The sequence below is a fragment of the Protopterus annectens genome, chromosome 1.part1, assembly GCF_019279795.1.
Source record: "Protopterus annectens isolate FY-2018-M chromosome 1.part1, PAN1.0, whole genome shotgun sequence".
NCBI classification, from domain to species: Eukaryota; Metazoa; Chordata; order Ceratodontiformes; family Protopteridae; genus Protopterus; species Protopterus annectens.
Window position 1 is genome coordinate 1,435,632,036 of NC_056726.1, and position 23,601 is coordinate 1,435,655,636.

The following is a 23,601-nucleotide window of genomic DNA, read 5'->3' on the forward strand; positions in this document are numbered from 1 at the left end:
GATCTCACCAGTGCCACAGGTGTTCCTCGGACTGGTGAGCAGGTCCGTCACCACCATGCAGACCTGAAGAGATGGAAGCAGGACCTACTGAACCAATGGATACAGGAGGCCCGTGACATGCAAGATGTCCCACTACTGAGTAGGTAGCCATGGAATGCAGTATGTAAGACATGCTAATTTAGTCTATATAATGGATAGGTATGTCTCAATATCCCTTCATTTACTTCACAGCTGCAGGTATCCATGCTATGAATCAGCAAGCCTATGCAGATAGGCTGCTAAGGCTGCACCACCAGGCAGATTAGTAATTATTCTGCGTGTATTGTTATATAAAATAGATGAGAGAGCCTGAAAGAAAGTGTTGTAGCCCAATAATACAGCAATAAAATGCCCTGAATAATACTTCTGCATGTACTGTATATAAAATAAGTCAGAGAACCAGAAAAAGAGTGTAGTAACCCATTAAGAAAGGTAAAATATGTCCGGAATAATATCTCTGCATGTGCTGTCATATAAAATAAGTGAGCGAGCCTGAAAAAGAGTGTTGTAACCTATAAATAAAGGTATAATATGTCTTGAATATGTCTTCCGTATGCATTGTAATATCAAATAAAGGAGAGAGCCTGTAGAAAAGTATGTAATGTAATTAATAAAGGTATAATACTTGGAGTGTGTCTGTGTCACTTACTTTGAAATGTAGTTGTACCCTTGCATTATACAAATAGTACTGTTGTAATACGTGCTGTCAACCCACAGTTGGGCAGTCCCATATAAAGTGGATAATGGAAGTGCCAGTAGCTGTGAAGCATATAAACAGTCCTCAACAGTCAGTTAATGGCTGGCATGCATAAGTAAATCTGGCACACGAGTAGCTTGTTAATGTGTTCCCCAGAAATGTGAGTGTGTAGAAATGTAACTGAAAATGTCATGTGAACACATCCAGATATCTAGATATAGAAATATAAATAAAATAAATAACTATGTAGTAGTGACATCTGCATCTTGGACAGTTAGTATGTCAGATATAGCTCAGGTATATAATGAACTAGCCAAACCCATTACACAACCTAATGCGTGTTGCCAAGTGTAATAATACATGTAGGGGATATACACCTGCAGTCAATAGGAATGTAGTGTAGACTAAAAGTACTTATAAGATGTTAATTGAGGTTTCTTTCTACACCCTACTGTATGTGAATAAACAATGCAATTCCACACCTCAATGGGTATGTCTAATCTCAAAACATTTGTTGGGACATATGTCCTATTGTTCTATAAATATCTGTATTTACATTGATGCATGTGCCCTGTTCAAACACCACAATCTTGGTGGCCTGTTGCCTCCAATCATCCCTGCATGTTGTTGGAATGTCCACTGTCGTTCAATATATGCATGTGTTATGCTTGCTGTTCAACTGTTGGAACCTTGGTGTGTTGATTTAATGGGAATATTACTGCTTGCTGTTACAATGAATTTGGAATGCTGTTGTTTATGTTGTAATTAAACAGACCTAATCACAGAACGTATGGGAAGGCAGGTCCCAGCGGACTCACCTGTCCCTCCTCAGCTGGCGATTTCACCTGGCACCAGCAGGTCCGGTGCCCAGCCCTGGCTCCTCTCCTCCATTGGTCCTGTGCCACCTTCAGGTGGAAGTGCTGCAGGGGATGGGGCTCGTCCCCCCCATGCAAGCGTGGGCGGAGAAGGGCCACCTGTCACCCTCCGAAGGGTCTGAGTTGTGGTGCGTAGGGAGATCCAGTGTTCAGTCGCTGATGCCTTACGCCAGCTCAGGGCGAGAGTGGCACATCTCATGGGTGAACCTGCCCCTCCTACGCAGCCCCCAGCACAGCCACCCTCGGGCTGTGAAGGTGCAGTGGTGACTGCCCATGGGTGGGGATCTCAGTTCCACTGTTACCATCTGTGGGCTCATGGGATTGCGATTTCCAAACATCCGTCCCCGTCACTTGTGTTCACCCACCCCATTTGTCATACTCCTCCCCTGTATGCATCTTGTTTATTTTGTCTGTTTACCTCCCCAACCTACCTCCCCAAATATACCTACTTCCTCTACCTCACTTTCCACTCTCACCTGAAAAAAAAAAAAAAGGGCAATCTGTTCCCACAAAAAAATTATGCCCCATACATAGCTGCCCATTTCGCACACATGTCCGCTGGACATGTAAACTGATAATTATAATTGGCAGTACAACAGACTTTGTTGTCCTCACCCCTCTCTCAGGGGTGGAAGGTTTCAAATTTCACTCCAAATTTTTTGCATATGCACAGCTGTTGCTGGTAAAGAAATGGGCAGCTGTGGACCTTCCCTACACCCATCCTGCATATCCCCAGCTTGTTTCGCTACTGTCTTTCCCTCTTTGTGCCCCCTTTTTCACCACTTTCCTATCTCTCCATTTTCTTTTCTTTCAAAGAAATTAGCGTGGGGGTTAACGGGAGTAAGCACTTTTAAGCAGTAGTTAGTGGGTTTGAGCGAGTGTGCGCATGTGTGCACTTAGCTAAGTATTGCTAAGCTTCGTGCAAACCCAGGCAAACCCATTTACAACTGCTTAAAAGTGCCTTAGTCACTCTGCATGGCAGGGCCCTTGTTCTGCTGAGCAGTAAAATAAAAGACCTCTGTTAGTCTCGAACCCCGAACCTTGGGCACATTAGACTGCATGAAGTACCACTAAGCCACAGTAGATTTACAACAAGTTGGTGCTGTAATAAATATAGCATGCATTACAATGAGTGAATGTAGAGGGAAAATAGGAATGTCATAACACAAATCTTGTACTGTGGATCTTTACCAGCAGTTGTTGTGGAATTGCATGACATGACTGTGAAAAAAGAATCAGCCATTCTAGCAGGAAATAATGTTACAGTAGCAATTTACAAACCCCACACAGTATCAGAGCAGGATAAACACTGGCATATTTGAATAGGGCAGAGGCCATACTTCCCAACTGTGACTGCTTTTCAGGGATGTCCCTGATTCCCAAACAAATGTTAGCTTTGTCCCTCAGAATCCCTCTGAAAAGTACTGACGGTAGGCCGAAGAGTGGGGAATTATACTTAATGAATAATGTCAATAAGTAATAGTACATACTGCATGCACGTCAGAAAATGTGTATTAATACATATGCTCTGATTCACTCACAGTCTCAACTTAATATCTGTAATATATTACAGGTGTACCCCACTTATATGTACCTTTCCCTGAGGCTGTTCAAATATATACCTGAGTGTATAAGAGGCCTGGCAGAGGCAGAAACACAGAGGCATTTCAGCTTGTCTCCTGTTACACACTCTGCAAATAGCTTTGGAACGAGTCCTACAAGTATACCCTTATGTAGGAGTACAACACAGAAATATCAAAGGATGTAGCCATGTACTGTTAGCAACCAACTGTGACAATGCCATTGTTCCAGTGCAGAAAAGACTGGTGTGGTGCACAGACAAAGAATAATAGGCTAACCTCTGGCTACCATCTGGATATGTCCAGAAGTGGGAGCTACGCAGACAGAATACTTGCCTTGTTAGACTAACAGGTAAACAGCAACCCTGTATGTTCAGCAAGAACAGCAACCCTGTATGTTCAGCAAGATAAACATCACACAATAATATATAATGCTCTCTGTACTTCTGCACCCCTACCCAAAAGAACAATATACCTGTGTATTCAGACTCTACCAAGGATGCATACTCAGTACTGAAATGTGTCCAGTTGTCTTGGGCAGCCCATGCTAATGTCAACACAAATAAACAACAAACTGTTCAGAAGTGAGGTAATTCATATTTACAGTATAGTAGTTCACAAACAGTTCATGTGCCAGAGGAATACATTGCAATAACTACTTTTGTATGGCAGTTAATTGTCTAATTAGAAAAGAAAGTACATACTCCCATGTATCTTGTGTAAGCATGTGGAGGGGTGAGAAAAATTCTACATTGACAAGTGTGTACTAGAAGTAGCAACATTCAGGTTTGAGTACAACATGCAAATCACTGGCTACAACCCTAGCTTCAGAGATAAGAAGTATACCAACCTTCTGACTGACACAACTGTGTCCACAGCAAACAAGCATAGGCCCCACTTTAGAAAGCTGAAAGGGCTACGCCTACCTAACCTAGCATTTTATAGCAGTGGGCTGCTATGACAGTGAGTAGTGCAATTAGCACACAGCAGGCTGCATGAAATTAGTAAATGATGGGCACCAACTGGTGCAAAGGCCATCACATGCACATGTGCAGATACTTATAAAAACATGCTGTACTTGCTGTCTACACATGCAATAATCTCATTGCAGCAGGAGAGAGAGAGAGAGAGAGAGAGAGAGAGAGAGAGAGAGAGAGAGAGAGAGAGAGAGACAGAGACAGAGGTAGAGGCAGAGGCAGAGACACAGACAGACAGAGAAACACAGAAAAAGAAAGAGCAACAAACAGAGAAAAGAAAAAAAAAATAATAAAGAAAAAAAAAGAAAAAAAAACATTTCCTTTAAAAACAAACAGAACCCAGCAATACAAACGAAAGGTATGTAACACATATGTATTTGCTGGCATGTAGTAGATGTTTATGAAGAGTACTCTACATACTGTGAATCATCCATATGTGGCAGCATTACGTATCTCTATGTATCTGTACATGTGCATAGGGCAAGGGACATACTGCAACTGTTTGTGAAGGGTGTACATATATACGTTGTTGAAGGTTGTTATGTGTATATTTCTATGTAGGTTGTAGTGTGTGGAAAAGAAAATAGCATGCAGTGCTGGTATATGACGTGGTGGTTAAACGCTGTGGGTATGCTCTGTCAGTTTTGCAGTGTTGTAGCCAGTGAGGCCTGCTACAGCTACATGGGCTGAGGACACTTTCAATGCAGTCTGCACAATACTGTGCAATATTATTACTTAACTGTATAGCTCACAACTGTCGCATAAGTGATATTCCCACCATGAATAGTGGACTGCATATGTACCTATATGTACATCTATATGTACAGCAATGGATGTTTACATGTATGTGTGTATATATGTGTGTGTGTGTATATATATATATATATATATATATATATATATTTATAGATATGTAGATATATAGATATATATAGATATATATAGATATATAGACATATATATATATATATATATATATATATATATATATATATATATATATATATATATATATATATATATATATATATATATAGAGGGAGAGAGACATGGGGCATACTTACTGTGACAGGTGCCTGGCAACCAAGGTATGGACTGAAGCTCAGTGTTGACACTGCAGTGCCATCCCTTCTTGCCCGAACACTGTACCCATTAACTACCACATAGGTGTTTGTCTACCTAACACCGAAGGTGTGATAAGGGAACATGGGACACAGGTGGACAGTAGCCTTCCCTTTGATAATCACAGTGCCACACTGGTCATGCCCTCTGTCTATGTGGTACACGTCATCACAAAAAGTGTGTCATCTAGGGAAATATAGGTCATTGTTCCCCTCTACTTATCACACTTAAAACCCATTAGAGAGTACAATGCCAACTACAGCAACTGGAAAGGCCACAGACATACCTCACAAAGAGTAATACTGGCCTCAAACAGATGCCCTATGCAGACCGACTCACAAAACCACAGATACACTGTGCTGCATAGCGCCTACCCAGAGGTGACCCCTGCATAACATACTGAGCTATGTCACACCCATAGCTGTTGGACATCCTCCACGTAAACATATTACAATCCCTCTCAGATACATGCTCTAGGGCCCTAAACCTTGTCAGCTCACTAAACAGCACATGCTGAAGGGATACAGTCCTAACTCAGAGACATGCCATACTCTGGAACAAACCACCTATCAATAGCAAACAAAGCTCCTCATTAGCAGTTGTCATAAATAATCCTGATGATTGTTTGAGAGATAGGAAATACACCCAGGGAATCACCTCTGTGGCTCTGGTTGACAGGGGCAAATGAAATTAAATTACATGTGTGTCAAAGGCCAGGGTAGCATATGGCTAGGCTTCTGTAGGCCCTAGGGCCAATAGCATATTACCTACCCATGACACGAAGCACACACACATGTACTTAGTGCAATAATTGGTATGTGAGGTTGACTGACTATGATGGTGAATGTGTTGGTGAATGTGTGCAAGGTCTGTAAAGGTGTGATAGCTTAGTGTGAAATTGTTTCTGTCATGGTAGTTTGTGTCCTAGCTGTGATCCCAGCAAAAGATGTGTATGCTATTCCTAGGCAGAAAAAGTAGTATGGCATATGGTGTGATGTAGTCCCTTGTTGTCGACTGTGGTGTCCCATTGTAGGCTAAAGCAATACTTGTATGCTTAGTGAGTGGTACTGCTGGTGAATCCAAATCCCATATGAAGTGTAGTACTACCTGAAGCTGTAGGCCTAAACAGTACAGTATGGTTTATGTTCACATTGCTTGGTAGCACTGTTTTGTGTCTTCCCTGTAGTCCTCACAGATTACATACCTCAGGCATAAGGTTTTGTAAGTAGTGACACACAGTACTGTATGGTACACAGGTAAAGCTCATCTGGGTTGGCATACATTTGTGTGTTGTATGTATGTCTGATGTGTGTGTAATTATGCCTGTACCATGCCCTCAATTATATCTGTGTTACAGGGTGTACGTGTGTATCTAGCAACATGTATAGTCTAGTACAGCAGTATGCCACCTATATCAACAACTGTGCAAATATGTTAGGCATGGGTTTGGCATCAAAGACTACTGTGGTATACTGGTAATACTGTAACTGTACTTTACATTCATTGCAATGGATGACATCTTTCTTCATCCATTAGCTTGATATATACCTCCTGTGGCTAGGTGGTGCATTGTGTCACATACAGTGTGCCATGTACTGTTGTATAGTCTTACATACTGGTTTCACTTTGCTGCTGTGCAGAACATGGTTTAATGTATAGAATGTGCCAGGCACTGTCAGGCAGTTGTGGGCTGAGCACTGATATGTGGTATTAAAAGTGTGTATCTACTGACAGCCAATAGGTTGTTATATATGGCATTTCATTGATGTCTGTACTTTAGAATGTTAAGTGTGCTACATGACTTGCTCACAATTATTGTTTTATTGTCTTCCAGGGACATGTCTCACAATCGCAAACCTGCATATTCCCCTGAAGAGGAAGAAATAATCCTAGACGGCCTACTACAACATCACACCCTGCTGTTCTCCAGAACCAGCCAGGACCAGCACGGGCGCACTGCACTGTGGCAAGATGTTGTCCATCGGGTGAATGACGTAGGCATGCATAACCAGACTTATGAGCATGTATGCCATCACTGCAGTGATTTAATTAGACATGTCCAGCAGCATGCCTCCGATGTCCGCAGACAACAGCATGCCACAGTTGGTGGTGCAGCATCACACCCGCCGCTCACCAGAGTGGAAGAGTTGCTCCTCAGCATGGTGGCTCCTGGCCAACCACTACAACAGACATGTGTCATCATGGAGGCTGAAGTCACCCAGCAAGCCGACTCAGAGCGTGCAGGTAACATGGCATATCTGTAGACTACTGTTAGCTCAATTGTTAGAACATGCATATGTCAGATGTGTACTGTGTATTTAGAAAATGTGGAGCCTGGTGTTGTGCAATACTGATAATTTGGAACATAATCTGTATGCCTGTGACTGTCACATGTTGTACTACTGTAAAGTTGCAAACTCACAGCAACAATGCCACAGTTGTTGACACTGACAAACTGTCTCATATCCTTGTAGGTCCCTCTGGTGTGACAGCAAGATAGCAGACCCATGCTGGTGAGTTTTCTACATTTAATATAGCAAATAACATGTGCATGTCATAGGTGAGCTGTAGGCCATATACACATCTAAAACACCTACACATAATGCATGCTCTGCATGTTTTCTGTGGGACTATGCACATCCCAGTAAAGTGAGCAGCTGCCTCAAACACATGCAATACACAGAGCATCCCAACCAATTGTGGTACACTGTAGTGGACATTGTATAGGCAGAGTCAATACACATGAACACAACATACACCACTATGTCATACGCAGTCATTGTTCATATGATACACATGGCCTATTTAGACACCTGCTGTAAGGTCAGACTCCAGTATCCCAAATGTCATCAACACAGCACACATACTATACTTGAGGGGTAGATGCCTATCATGGGGCGGTGCGACACTCTTCAGCACACAACACATTCATGTTAGGCAATGCTTCCTATTGAACACCTTACATACCCATGTAACAACTGCCTGTGAAATAGTTAATGTAGACAAAGTGCTGCAGTTCAGCTGTAGCATGATAGTTGCCAGTGTGGCACACATTAGTGGCCTTGAGTGACCACATGATGCTGCCTGATGATGGCTCATGGTACTACACTACATCCAGTTACAGTAACTACAGTACTACACATAGCATTCATTGCTATGCACCTGACAGTTGTGTGCATCTGGCCATGGTATGTATACCTATGAGTGATGGTGCACAGGATATTGGAAAACATTTAATACTTACACAGCAATGTTGTGTCCATGTACATATTGTGTTCCAGGGTGAGGCCAATCATTGAACAACACACATGAATCAAATACATGTATACTGTTATTAACAAAGACTCTCTTCACTCGCACTGCATGCTGTTGAGCAACACACATCCTGCATGCTGACACATGTGATAGGATTATTTGGCTTGTGATACTGTACTCCACCATCAACCACTAATGAGTTGTTAATGCTAATGCTGTTGGTGTGTGTGGGGGTGTGTGTGTGTGTGTGTGTGTGTGTGTGTGTGTGTGTGTGTGTGTGTGTGTGTGTGTCAACTTTACTGAGTAGTGTATTTGTGTGCATGTGTTCATGTGTGCATGTTTGCATGTGTTCATGTGTGCATGTGTTCATGTGTTCATGTGTGCATGTGTGTTAACATCATGTACAGATTGTAAAGTGTGTTTCTTGTCTTCTTCTCACAGGTGCTGAGGTTGTGTTGGTTGAGTGCAGCAGGGAACCTGAAGTCACTGCCACAAATAGTGGAAATGATGATACATGTGGCACAGGCAGGTTTGACAGGGTCTGTCATTGGTCTGCCAATCGACAGTACACAGCTTTCCACCCCATCTATGTGCACATTCATACTGCCAATACATCCCTCATCACCATTGGCCTTAGCTGAGGGACAGCATACAGTAGGCATTGATTAGAATAGTATGGTATCTATGGCACATGCATCCCCTCACAGCAGCCATACCCAGACTCCTGGAATGGTACCACATAGGCAGATGTCCGGGGGTTCTCGTGGGAGCACTGCTGGCTGTAATGCCCCTAGCAGACGTCCCCCCACATGCCTTACAACCTCAGGTATGTTTCGGGCTGTAATGCAGGCACAGGCACATATGGAACGATACACCAGATAGGGACTAAGGCCGTAGAGGGCCCATAACACTGTTATCAATGACAGTATCCATGACCTTGCCGGTGACATCCGTAATTACACCGAGGTCATTGATAGATGTTGGGGGGAGACACTAGATGTCCTCTGCAATGTCAAGACCATGTGCCAGGACAGTGCAGGACGGCTGAGACTTCGACGTGGACGTATGCCAGCAACATCATCAGCTGGCAGTCATCGTGGATGACACACAAGTCACAGCCACTCCCATAGTGGCAGTACCAGCCCCAGCAATGTTGGGGCTGGGCTGTCAATATACCGTCCTAGAAGACCAAGTGCTCGTGGCTCTGGCCAGTCCCAGCAGGGACATGGGTCCAGTCGACATCCCTCTGCCTCTGATGATAGTACCCAGTCTGGCTTAATACCCGATACTGTCCATGGCACCCCTGCCAGGCACAGGTTCTGTGTCCGTGGCCAGAGATGGTGATCTGTACATACTGGCAGGTACAGTCTGTGGCTGTCCCACAACCTCCTGTATTTGGCAGCCACATGGTGGAACTGTGTGCATGCAGACACACACACATAAACCAAACACCTAGGGCTAATACATACACACACACATTACATCAACATTGACCCATGCTGTACTGCTGTCCCACACACACACACACACACACACACACACACACACACACACACACACACACACACTCACACACACACACATACATGTCGATTGTATGGGTCAATGTCGGGCTCTGGCAAACCAACAACACACCCTGTGCATATGATGAAACTGTGCCACCTCCTGTCATCTGTAACACTGATGCAGGAACAGACTAACCTGGTGCTGATGCACAGGGTGACTTCATAGCAGTGTAGCAATGTTAGCATGTTGTCAACGGTAAAGTGTAATGATATCCTTGTAGGTATATCTGAGCAGGCATGATGCATTAAAGCGATGATTATCAATGTAGTATTGTTTACACCAGTGTTAATTCCAAAAATGTATTGTCTGCCCATGTGCCACTTGGCTGATGTGTGTAGTTCTGGCAGCATGTGTTGGTGAATGGACAGTATGTGTGTGATGTGTGCAGTACAGATTTGCAGGTGTACATTTGTGAACATGGTGGAGGTGCACTGTCTGCATGTACATGCATAGTGGACACATGGGAAGGGTGACATGCCCTGTATTACATAGTGTTAATACATCATAGTTTCTGTTGCTGGCCAGTATGCATTTTACTACACATATGTTTTAACTTGGGTACACATGTGTGTATGACATGGTTTGACACTATGCTGTGGGTGATACTGTTAATATCGGTCAGTGGTTTGCATTCTGGTAGTATACACAACCTCAACAGCCTGACTATAACCAATCGTTAGATGATGTCTTGACAACTGACACACACATGTAGGAAACACAGTAGCATATGGATCCTTCCGGTGCAATACTATACCAGTAACCAGTGGTATTGACCGCCACCCATTTCTGGGACCACTCCTGTTTGGCATGTAGCCCTCTTAGGTACAAGCAAACACACTAGGGATATGTCCGTCCACATCTGGTAATGCATACAGTGGCCTACAATGCATTCTCCAGATGAGACACTTATCCTCCACGAGGGTATCATACAGATAGATACCTGTTGACCAACCCATGCTGTAAAGCTATAAGCCAACTATAGCATAGTCATCCACATTTACTAAACATAGTATCCCGACAGTACCACATAGATAGTAGCCCACGACATGTAGAAGGGGTACCGATGTGTACATACAGCCACATGTTATGTCATCTGTCCTTTGTTATTCACATTTCCAAAGGTATTCTGAAGTCCCTCTGTGTATCACATAAGCAATAAGGGGTCTGTATGCATATCCACAAAGTTGTTGTGCACCTATAATGAATGTCTATTATTGACAGACTTTGTTGTGTTTGAACATGTCTGAAATATACCCCAGGCATGAACCCTCACTCACACTATTCTATAGAAACTGTCATGGGTGTGTGTGACACAGATGACCTAGGCCACAGATCACTACAGTGGATGGCCTTGTCACAAACATACTTATGTGACCTAAGGTCTGAGAAGCAGAAGCACAATCTGTCAAAGGTAACAGATGGATTCATGTAGAAAGCAGGCTTCACACCTATGAACTAATTGAGGTCACATGTACATATATGTATTTGCCACACAGATACCTGAAGTGTGCAATGCACATACTGTTGTTTTACTGATATGTCATACAGTAATAAAAACAAAATCCACAACACATTAACCAACAGTGTCACACACAAACACTCAGCAATTGCAGGATTCAAACCCCTGCCTAACTATGTTTTGATACTAGAGAGATACGCATTAACATGACGCGCTATATGCTTTACTGGGAGTTTCTGTTTCCACTGCTGTACTTGTGGGATGCTGACATCATCAGACTTGGCATAGAGGAATTTACCCCTTTTAATGTGTTTTCCTAGTATCCAAAAAGGGCACTCCTGTCAAAGGAAATCACACACACTAAGCAATTGCAGGATTCAAACCCCTACCTACCTAGATTATGATACTAGAGAGCTACACGTTAACAAGGCTTGCTATATGCTTTACTGGGAATTTTCATTTCCACTGCTGTATTTGTGGGATGCTGACATCATCAGACTTGCCAAAGAGGTATATACCTCTGTTAAGGTGTTTTCCTAGTCTCCAAAAAGGGCACTCCTCTCAAAGGAAATCACACACAAACATACACCCCCCACACACACAGCAAATGCAGATTCAAACCCCTTCCTAAGTACGTTATGATACTAGAGAGATATGCTTTACTGGGCATTTTTGTTTCTCCTGCTATATTTGTAGGATGCTGACATCATCAGACTAGACATGGTAATGTGTGTGCACTTTGTTTTATGCAATCCCAGGACTGCACCATGGGGGACAGCAGGTGTTAACAGCTTGAACAGCACTCCATAATTCTTAGCTTGTGTGATTTATCTGTGGACCAGTTGCCAATCCATCATATGACAATACATATTTATGCACAGATTGTTGATTTTGTGGATATGATGTGTCTGGGATGTTGGAAAAGGGCTATTCAAAGTCTATGTGGGACATGTGTAGCTCATTTCAGTGATGTATGTCCTGGGTGGCTGCCTTGCAAACAGTCTAGCAGGTTTGGGAACCATGATTTGCCCATGACCAAACCAAAGTTGGTAGGGTTGTGTGTTTGTCGGCTTCCAATAGCTCTGTTTATGACTTCAATCATGATGGACTCCATGGCCTTGCAGATCAGACTTCATAGGCTTATAAGACTATAGTTCCCATGGTCTGTTGTGCACCAACACTTGTGAAGTGTGCCATATGTTGCTGTAACCCATTCAACGGTTTCATATCCTGTAGAGAAACAATGTAATCCAATTGATGCCATGTCTTCAGCTTTGGAAGGAGCTGTTTACCCATTCTACATGTGATATCTCCTGGTATGATGACAGGGCCTTTTGTCAGTGGGAGGTGGGTATGTATGCATGGGCCTGTCTGACAGGATGTTGGCATTGTCAGTCATTTACAGTTGGCCCTGACTCAGGAAATATATGAGTGTACATTGCTATTTATGACATAGCTGAAGGAAGTGTCATGGTTTTGTCTGGACTCCTTCGCAGATAATCTTTCCAAAACACCAACAAACTTAAGCACTAAACCCCTGTTATACTCTTTTACACACTGAACACCCTACTGATCCTTTTTGATCAGTCAAAAGAGTATTTCATCATAATATCCTGACATGTCCAAAGGTCAGTTTCGTGTGTACTCTCCAGTCCATCTGGTGAATATAGGACTTTTGAGGCAATGTTACAACTGCCTTATGTACACAGACAACCCTCTCCTCCTCCCAACAAACTCAGATATATGTGAGAAATGCAACTATAGAGACAAAGTGGAGGCTGAGCTCTCTCGTCCCATGACTGGCACAGTCTATCAGGAGGAGAAGGTAATCACACACACCACAAATCCAGTCTCACATAGACCTATAGCAACAGAAAACCAAACACATAAACACACAAAAACATACTCGGAGGCTCTAAATAAAAATCTGCCTAAGCAGCAGAGACCTCCAAAGCAGACACCCAAACAACTGCTACCCCACAACAATACCCACATATCACATAATTCACAAAGTTAGTGTGCAACACAGTCACTGCCCTTAAGCTAAACAACACACCTAATACACTTGTAATAGGTGACTCTATTGTCAGACACACTGACGTCCCACTCACCAGGCTGAACAAGGAGAAGGTCACTGTAAGCTGTCTGTTGGGTGCCAGGATCCACCACATAACACATGCACTCAGGTCACTTCAAAGCAAGTACAAATATGACTCCGTCATTGTCCATGCTGGTGTGAATTACTCAAGACGTTCCTCCCTGGACTACATGAGAAGAGACATAGAGGAGCTCTCTGATCATGTAGCCCAGGCCAGTATGACCCTGACCTTGTTTAGCATCTTACCCTCACCATGAATGATGCCACAGTATAAAGACAAAATGATCAATTTTAACAGTTGGCTAACGTATTGGTGTCATTCAAAGGGGATCCAGTGTCTGACAGCCTGGGATGACATGCTCAACAAGCCACGTTGCTTCACTAGGGATGGCTTGCACCTGTCACCCCTGGGCTTTTGAATACTGGCTAAGGCTCTTGCCACCCCCATAGTGCCTTTTTTAGACAAGGCTCAAAAGACAAACCCACCACCATAGACAATACAAGGTAAAAAAAACTAAGGGTAATGCTGCTCAACGCCAGAAGTCTACACCTCAAAATGCACGCACTCAAGGCTCTCTTCAGTATGGAGAATATCGATATCTGTGCAGTAACAGAAACCTGGTTCAAGGCTCCCGAAAGCACCCCAGCACTACCAGGTTATACTTCATACCATGCTTTTCGGCCACAAAACCCAGACCGAACCACAAAAGGAGGGGGAGTATCCATATACATCAAAGATACACACACCTCCAGGTTAGTAGCACTGCACGAAGCATCGGAGACCATCCATGTGCAACTAACAGTGGGCAAGACTGCCTTTCAGTTTGTAGCCTGCTACAGACCACCCTTACAAACTCAGGGACCCCACTCAGCTTTCCTGAGAACACTGGAGATTATGAAGGTCTCTCCAAACACCATTATATTGGGTGTCTTCAACTACCCAAACTTTGACTGGGAATACTGCTCAACCCCCAACACCCTCGCCCAATGGTTCCTAGAATTTATAAACTCAAATGCTATGGAACAACTGGTCACCACCCCCACAAGAGGGGAAAACATATTGGACCTGGTCATCACCAACATGGGGACTCTATGTTCCACACCAGAGGTATACCCCTCATTGGTAAGGTCAGACCATACATTTATCTCACTGGACATCCATATCCCGTCCCCACCCTCAGCCAAGGTAATCATGGTGAAGAACTTCTCAAAAGCAAATGTCACACTTCTCAAAACTGAGGTGGTATCCTTCAAAGCCCCCGGGCCAGTGGAAAATACAGCTCAAACCGCAGAATCCTTTACAAACACATTCTATGGACACCTACAGGAATGCATGGATCATGCTATCCCAAATGAAACCAAGACTCACTCTTCCAAAGGCAGGGGACCTGTCAGGTGGACCCCAGCCATAAATAAGCTATACAGCAAAAGGAGGAGGCTACTACATGATAGAGCAAAATCCCAAAAAGGGAAGGCATCTCTGATCAGTACTAGCAAGAAGCTACAATCACTCATAAACTCATCTAAGGCCAACTTCGAAAGAAAAATTGCACAAGACACTAAAGACAATAACAAGGCCTTCTTTAGTTATGTCAGGAACCTGGGTGGCAACTCCCAGATATGCTGTGAGTTAGTGCATAATGACAAAAAATACACTGAACCCACAGACATTGCCAACATCTTGGCGGACAGGTTCAGTGAAAATTTATCCACCCCATCCCCCCAAAAGAGCAAATGTCCATCCCAACAGAGTGTAGCCTCCCTGACATCACAGATGAACAGGTGAGAGTTGCCCTCTCCAAAGCAATAACACAGCATCAATGGGACCGGACGGTGTCCCGGGCTGCATCTTACACGAGCTTCATGAAGAACTTAACCCTCACATAAAGTCACTGTTCAATATCAGACTTACTACAGGATATGTACCCAAGGAATGGCATACAGCAACAGTGGTCCCACTCCACAAAGGTGGTGCCACAATGGACCCTGGACACTATTGACCTATAAGCCTGACTAGCCTGGTCTGCAAAGCTATGGAGCGTATCATCATGGAACTCATAAACAAAGACATCGGGAACCTCCAGACACTGGATCCTACCCAATTCGGCTTTGTTAAGGGCAGATCTTGCCTCTTGAACCTGGTCAACTTCTTTGAAACAGTTAACAGGGCCATAGACATAGGGAAGGTAGTCCACACAGCCTACTTGGACCTCACAAAAGCCTTCGACACAATAACCCACTCGGACATCATAAATAAGCTCACCAGCTTAGATATCAACACATATGTCACAAGATGGATTGCAAACTGGATCAGGGATAGCACCCACATGGTCAGAATTGCAGGTGCCATGTCAGACTCTACACCAGTTACAAGTGGCGTCCCACAAGGCTCAGTCCTGAGACCTCTCTCATTCAGTATATATTTCTCTGACGTACAGGCTAACAAGGGAGGAGTATGGCTGACCAAGTTCGCAGATGACTGCAAACTGGGTGCCATAATCGACTCTCCAGCTGACACAAGCATCCTCTAAAAGGGTCTCACAGAGATGAATAACTGGTGCCAGAGCCATGGCCTAAAGCTAAATGCCATAAAATGCATAGTCATCCCCTTTGTGAAAAACAAAGTGAAAATTACCACATAGGTGGTAATCCATTACGTACGGAAGAAGTAATTAGGGATTTGGGGACCCAAGTAGATAGTAATCTCTCCTTTGACAATCACCTTGCCAAAGTGGTTAGAAAGACCTTCTATATAGCCCACCTTATCCCGAAAGGTTTCACATCTAGATCAAGAGAGGTCATTGTGCCCCTAAATTCATCAGGCCCATACTTAAATACAATGCCCCATTTGGGATGTACCTTACCCGACACCTGCAGCAACTGTAATGACCCCAAAAGTACCTCACCAAGTGGATCAAGGGACTCAAACAGATGCCCTACACAGTTCGGCTAAAGAAACTCCAGCTCTACTCAATTGCTTACCGCCTACTCACATGCGATCTGTGCCTGACGTATAAAGTCATGTCCAACCCAGAATTAATGGTCATGCTCCACTTCAGGATATCCAAATCCCTTGCAGCTACACACTCCGGGGACTTAAACCTCAGCACAGAAATAAATAGGACATGCTGGTGGGACAGATTCATATCCCAGAGGCACCCCTCACTCTGGAACGAAATCCCAGTCCAAGTTAGGCAGAGACCCTCACTGACCCTCTTCAAGAGAAATCTTGATGAGTGGATGGGAGATCGTAAGTTTACCCCTGGGATCTCTTCTGGGACCCTGCTAGACAGAGGCACAATAAACTAACCATAAAAGGGCTATCTTGTGTGACTTACTATTCAAAGGCACAGTCTGCTAATCTAAAAGGGTGGCAAAAGCCAAACACACTCTGGCTAGGCTTATAAATGCCCTAGGGCAGATAGCCTAGTATCAACCTATGAACCTATGAACCTATGATAATGTTTGGAGTGCACATAGTTTATTGATGATACTGATTGCAGGTTTTTTATCTTCTTTGCTTTCCCACTTTCTATGAACAACCTAAGTATCTGTAGTACATATTTGATTATGAGAGGGTTCCAATATATTATATATGTGTCTGTTGTCATATAACTGTGTGCACAAGGCAGGATTGTTGAATAGTGAGAGGTTCCTGGGTTAACACATGCAACTGCCAGATATGTGTGGCCCACTGCTGTACTCAGACATGGCCTAAGTGTGTGAGCATGCCCAGTTTGGCCTTTCAGTGTTTTGTTGCCTGACATTTGTCTCATTTGTTCAAGTGTGTGAGCATGCCCAGTGTGACCTTTCAGTATGTTGCTGTCTACATTTGTTAACGTGTGTGAATATGCCCAATATTAAAATGTATACTATTTGTGTGTTGAAAATCAAGTTATATTTTTACTGCAGGGCTCACCTTTGTGTCATAACTCGACAGGGATTATGCTGTGCCTGCAGGGTTTCCATGAGACACTTTGCATAGACTTATCAACATTTCTTCATACAGGCTGACCAGTGCAATACTGTCATGGCTTGGTGGTTCAGTACTGTGACTATAGTGCACAGTATCGTGGGTTTGAGACCTGTCACTGCTTTATATTTTCATACTGGGCAGACCACACTGCTTAAGGACCAGTAAAGCAAATATGAGCATGTTTACCTGCTTTTGCTCAACTATGCCCAACTTTGATCGAACTTGCCCAACATTGCTCAACATTAACCAACATTGCTGAACGTTGCCCAGTATTGCTCAACATAGCCCAAAGTTGTGCTAGTTAGTGTGTGCAATTTTGTTTACATATACTAAATAGTGGTAAAAGCTGTTTAGCACTGTTTTATATTGCTTAGGACATTGCAATCCTGCCTCAGGTGGTGCTGCAGGGCTGCCTATGTCAGATGCACATAGTACACCCCCTATACATGTTTGAAAACAGGTAGTGTCAAGTTAGGCATCCCTTTTACTATATGTGTGAGTCAGAGAGCGGTATCATTTCCAGAGTTCCTACTGAGCCAGTGTATGTGCTATGCGTTGCCTCTTTGCCAAGGCCAAAGCATACTGGGCACGCCTCCTTCTGCCTACTGAGGCAGGCTCAGGTTGTTCCTCCTCCGAGTTCCGCTCTGCCTGTGATGGCCTTGGCAATGGTGGGGGGCTGTTTGGCCCAGGCCTACGCTGCTCCTGCTGCAGCTGTTTTCACAGGATCATATTATGTAGCATAGCACATACCATGACAATTTGGATACATGTAGTTGATGAGTACTGCAAGGCTCCATCAGATGTGTCCAGGCACCGGAACCATGACTTGAACAGCCCAAACACATGCTCGATTACATTTCGTGTTTGTGCGTGTGCCTCATTATGGCATTCCTGTTCAGGTGTGTGTGCATTTCTGATGGGTGTCATCAGCCACGGCTCCAGTGCATATCCAGCATCCCCCACTAGGTGACCATGAAGGATGTCCCCATTGGCAAATGTCTGGTACAGCTGTGTCAGATGTCAGATATGGGAATCATGGTAGCTTCCAGGGCAGCCAGCACACACATTCAGTATTATGCCCTGGGCATCACACATGACCTGGCAGTTGATGGAGAGGAAGCCCGTGCGGTTAATGTAGGCCCTACCCCGCTCACCGGCTGGTGCTTTAATGCGTATGTGCGTGCAGTCTATTGCTCCCACTACCTCAGGGTATTCTGCTATTTGCTGGAAAAGACGCATATTGCTAGCCAATACCTCACGGGAATTGGGGAAATATACATGATCACCGACATGTGCTGACATGGCATTCAGGAACTGGTGCAGTACCCTGGATGCTGATGCCTGTGATATCCCCATCATATCACCAGTTGATCTCTGGAAGCTACCTGTTCCTAGTATGCTTAGGCCAACACATACCTTGGTTTCCACTGGGATGGGTTCCCCTCTGTTGGTTCTGTGTGTGAGGCGTGGCCTGCACAGCTCAGCAATTTGCTGCATGAGGTCTCTGTCCACTCTATAGCGCTCCACTATCTCCAGCTCATGTAGCCCCTGGTAGGTTACGCTGGGCCTGTACACTCATCTCCGTCTCCTCACTGGGGGTTGCTCAGCAGCATTCACATTGTCACCACCCTCAGTTTGTTGCATATGCCGCCTTATAACAGCAATGGCAGCCCCTAACATTTCTTTGTCTCAGTAAAGCTTTTGAAGTTTTCACTTCTCTTAGTTTACTGCAGTGTTGCAGTGTCTCTGAGGAAAACATGGTGGAAAGTTGTTTGCAGAGTTTTAAGTGCTGGGCTGGGCTGGGCTACTGTACTGCCTGTGTAATTGCCTAATTCTGATTGTTTTCACCTGCTAGCTCTGCTAGTTCTCCCTGGTTAACTTCCTACTATTTGTTGTTCTTCCTTTTCCCTTTCTGTTTCCACAGGGGGGCAGCGCCGCTCACACAAGCGCAAACATGCGCACACCAGCTCACGCGCACACACTTGCTTACACGGCCTAACATTTGCTAATTCCTGCTTAAACCCATGCACACAGGTGCAAACGCGCTTACACAACTTTAAACAACCTTACACATACTTACCCCAGCTTAAACACACGCACACGTGCATACACAGTCTTACTCGGATATACAGGCGCTCATACATGCGCAAACACATTGCAGGCAGTTCAACAAGAAACTTTAGTGTTATCCACGGCATACACCTTCTATTTCTTGCGTTTAGCTAGGATACCTGTTGACACACCCCTTCCAGTGACGAGTAACTGACAGCAAACACATGCCACTCTGCTCCAATGAGCTTACATTCTTTCATACATACCCCCTTATGATGTCACCTATCTTCTACTCTGTTACTCCCCTTATCTTACTCATACACTCCACTGACTGTGCTCATTTGCTATGTAAACTTGGGATTCACTATCCTTACCCTCATTTGCATGGGATTGCCTACAAATGCTTGGTTACATCTCTTAGACTGAGCTTCCCCCCTTAGCAACCTCTACTGGGTTGCCATGTTGTCTTCAGCCTGCCATTCACTTGCATTGAAACTTATGATTTGCTATAAAATCCCTATTTGTGGCTTTTAATTTCTGGTTTTCTCATTTTTAGAGTGCAGCATGTTTGCACGGTGCTGCGCTATGCTTAAACTTCGGAGATCAAGGTAAAAAAAAAATAATTTTTTTAACATTTTGCATCGGGGAACATTGCCAATGGCCGTATATTTGGCCATTGGCATGCTTCCTCAACTGGATGCAGCCTTTATTTGGAGCTGTCATGGCTCCATTTTGCTATTTGCAGAACGGTACTCAGTTGTCAACTGAGTACATTTCTGCAAATAACACTACTCTTACTCGGACAGGTTAGGGTTTCCTGGATTGCAAATTTACCTCATTTGCATAGCTTTTGCCAGCAAATGAGGTAATTTGCATAACCTAGCCCTGTCCATGTAAGAATCGTTTTAGGAGCTCTGTTGCACGCCCCTGCCGGCTATTCCTGGATCGCTCGGCGGACATGTTGGCTGCATAGAGTCTTACTCTACTCTTAGACTCCATGCAAGCCTTCGTGAATCCGGCCCAATGTCAATTAAATCTTGCATGTAAAACAGTGTACACAATAATTGCAGTATACTGAGATAATTAGAGTAATTAAAAGAAGGCTAGACAGAGTATCTAGAGAAAGAAAGGAAGGTGATACTAATAGTGAAATAATAGGTGAGATAAGTTAGACATATATCAAGTAAACAGTAAATATCTGCGAAGAGGAAAAGATAAGGTATGTATAAGAAAACCAATACAGCTATATGTCCACTGGGAGTTAGAAAGTAGGGAAAGAGGGTCTATATTAAATCATTAAACACTTAGAAAAGCGAACAGTGATGTATCGACCCCATGTAAGTGAAAGCTTACAAACTTGAATGCTTAGAACAGTGATTTTTTTCCAAGGGAAAAAAATCGCTGTTCCAAAAAAAAAAAAACACTTAAAACATAACATAAAGTGTGGGCCCCCCCCCTGACGTGGGAGGCTGTGCCCACCACACACCCCCTACTTAAATATACCAACTCAAAGATCGCACTACAGTGATGAAAATGGCAAAGTAACAGATGCAGCCAAGCAATTTCTTTCCCAGGGAAAGAATTCACTTATATGCTGCTTCGTCATTTTACCTTTTCGTCTTTTCAAGTTCGACCAAGACACATTCGAAAGAATGCATCTTTGGTCATCTAATAGGAACCCGGGAAAGATAGTCAGCCAGGAGCCAAGAATAAAATAGCTGGGACTAAAGGATCTTAAACTTTGAGGGTGTGGCAGTAGTTAAGTTATGTCCAAATCATGGAGATTTGATTAAAGAGCATCCCCATAGTGATTGCTAGCTTTTGTGACTTGTAATAGGAGTTTATCAGAAGAGTTCAGATGTCTTCTCTTAGACTGAGACTGAAGTAGATGACAGTTGTCAGGCTGGTATATTATGTCATCGGCCATTGTAAGTTGTGTAACAGTTAGGTAATTAGGTAATTTAAGCCAATTTTGTTGACTTAAGGCAGTACAGTGGTGTGACCTATATGGTGAGTCTTGTGGCGTCAGTGGGTAATATTTAATTCTATAAAATGAACCTAGTTTATTATGGACTTTATATGATTAGAGACAAGTGCTTATCAAATGTCATGTTATTCTTAATTGCAACCATGAGTAATAATATAGCAATAACCCACGCCTGGGTGTGGGTAATGCTGGATTTACCCACGGTTGGCGTGGTTTGGTCATGAGGGCGAAGCCCGAGTCGCGAAACAAAGCCAACCATCGGTAAATCCAGCATTACCCACACCCAGAAGTGGGTTATTCCTATTATACAATGACATTATTTAAGAAAAAAAAATAATTACTTTTCTCAAATAATGGCAATGTATAATGCCTCCTTGCTGCTCTTGCGCAGCTGTCTGGTATTCTGCGGCAGTTCTGATGTACTGCGCATGCATATGCCTATGCAATACTTCAGAAGTGTGGGCAAAAGCAACGGAGAAAGCAAGATCTCCGTTGCTTTTTAAAAACTGTTTTGCTATGTTAAATGAGTTTAACATAGCGAGACAGTTTAAAAAGCAACAGAGAATCTCCGCTGTTTTTAAAGCTGTCTCGCTATATTAAACTCGCTTAACATAGCAAACAGTAGAAGAGTTATAGTAATGGAAAAAGTCCGGGCTACCGGACCTTTTTCCATTACTATAACTCTGATTTACAATGTGCACGCTGACCAATCAGCGTGCACGTTTTTGAATATTAATGGGGGAGTTGTATAATACATAATAACAAACAATTATTATTTAATAATTAAGTAATACATTTCTTGATCTTGAAGCAAGAGTACTGGGTGGGTAAGGTTTATGATGTTGTACTGTGTAATTTAAATGGACGTCACTCCTTTAGGAATGTTAGGAAGGAGGTGGGGTGGGGTCAGCATATATTAAACTACGTTTTCCCTCAACACTTATATTTATGACCCGGGATCAAGAAATGATTGGTTTGAATATCAAACTGGGCAATTATTCATGGAAAGTTTGCTTTATTTTATAAAATTATTTACTAGAAAAAAAGAAGAAAAGGAATAATTTATTATGACTATGCATATTTTTATTCTCAGTAGTTATGAATTGATTAGTGATGACTCAAATGCCCCAAGTGGGGACTTGGGATTTTCCACTGGTAATAACAGTTGCTCATTGGACAGTTCCCACAATTTACTAAAATTATAGTTAATCATAATTAGTTAACAGACCCACTAGGAATGGAAATATTTTGGATATCATGTGTGTAAAGGACCATCTTGATAAAGAAATCTGTGAAATACTGCCTGAACTTAGTTGATCTGACTATCTGTGTATTTCTTGGGAGATAAGGTTTATGAATTTAAAGGGTATTTTACTGGTTTTAAATGGAAGATATTTTTTATAAAGCTGATAATATGGTAACTATAAATGGAACAAGAAATGAATTACAAAATGGTACTGAAAACTGATGCATAATCTAATGTCTAATTATAGGTTCATAGGTTCATACTAGGCTATCTGCCCTAGGGCATTTATAAGCCTAGCCAGAGTGTGTTTGGCTTTCGCCACCCATTTTAAATTAATTTTGCTATGCCCTTTTTTGAGGTTAGTATACTGTGCCTCTGTCTAACAGTGACACAGAAGTGATACCCGGGGTAAACCTACGATCTCCCATCCACTCATCAAGATTCCTCTTGAAGAGAGTCAATGAGGGACTCTGCCTAACCTGGACTGGGATTTTATTCCAGAGTGAAGGGAGCCTCTGGGTTATGAATCTGTCCCTCCAGCATGTCCTATTTATTTCAGTGCTGAGGTTCAAATCTCTCGAGCGCGTAGCTCGATGGGATTTGGATTTTCTGTGGTGCAGCATGTCCATTAATTCCGGGTTGGACATGGCTTTATACGTCAGGCACAGATCA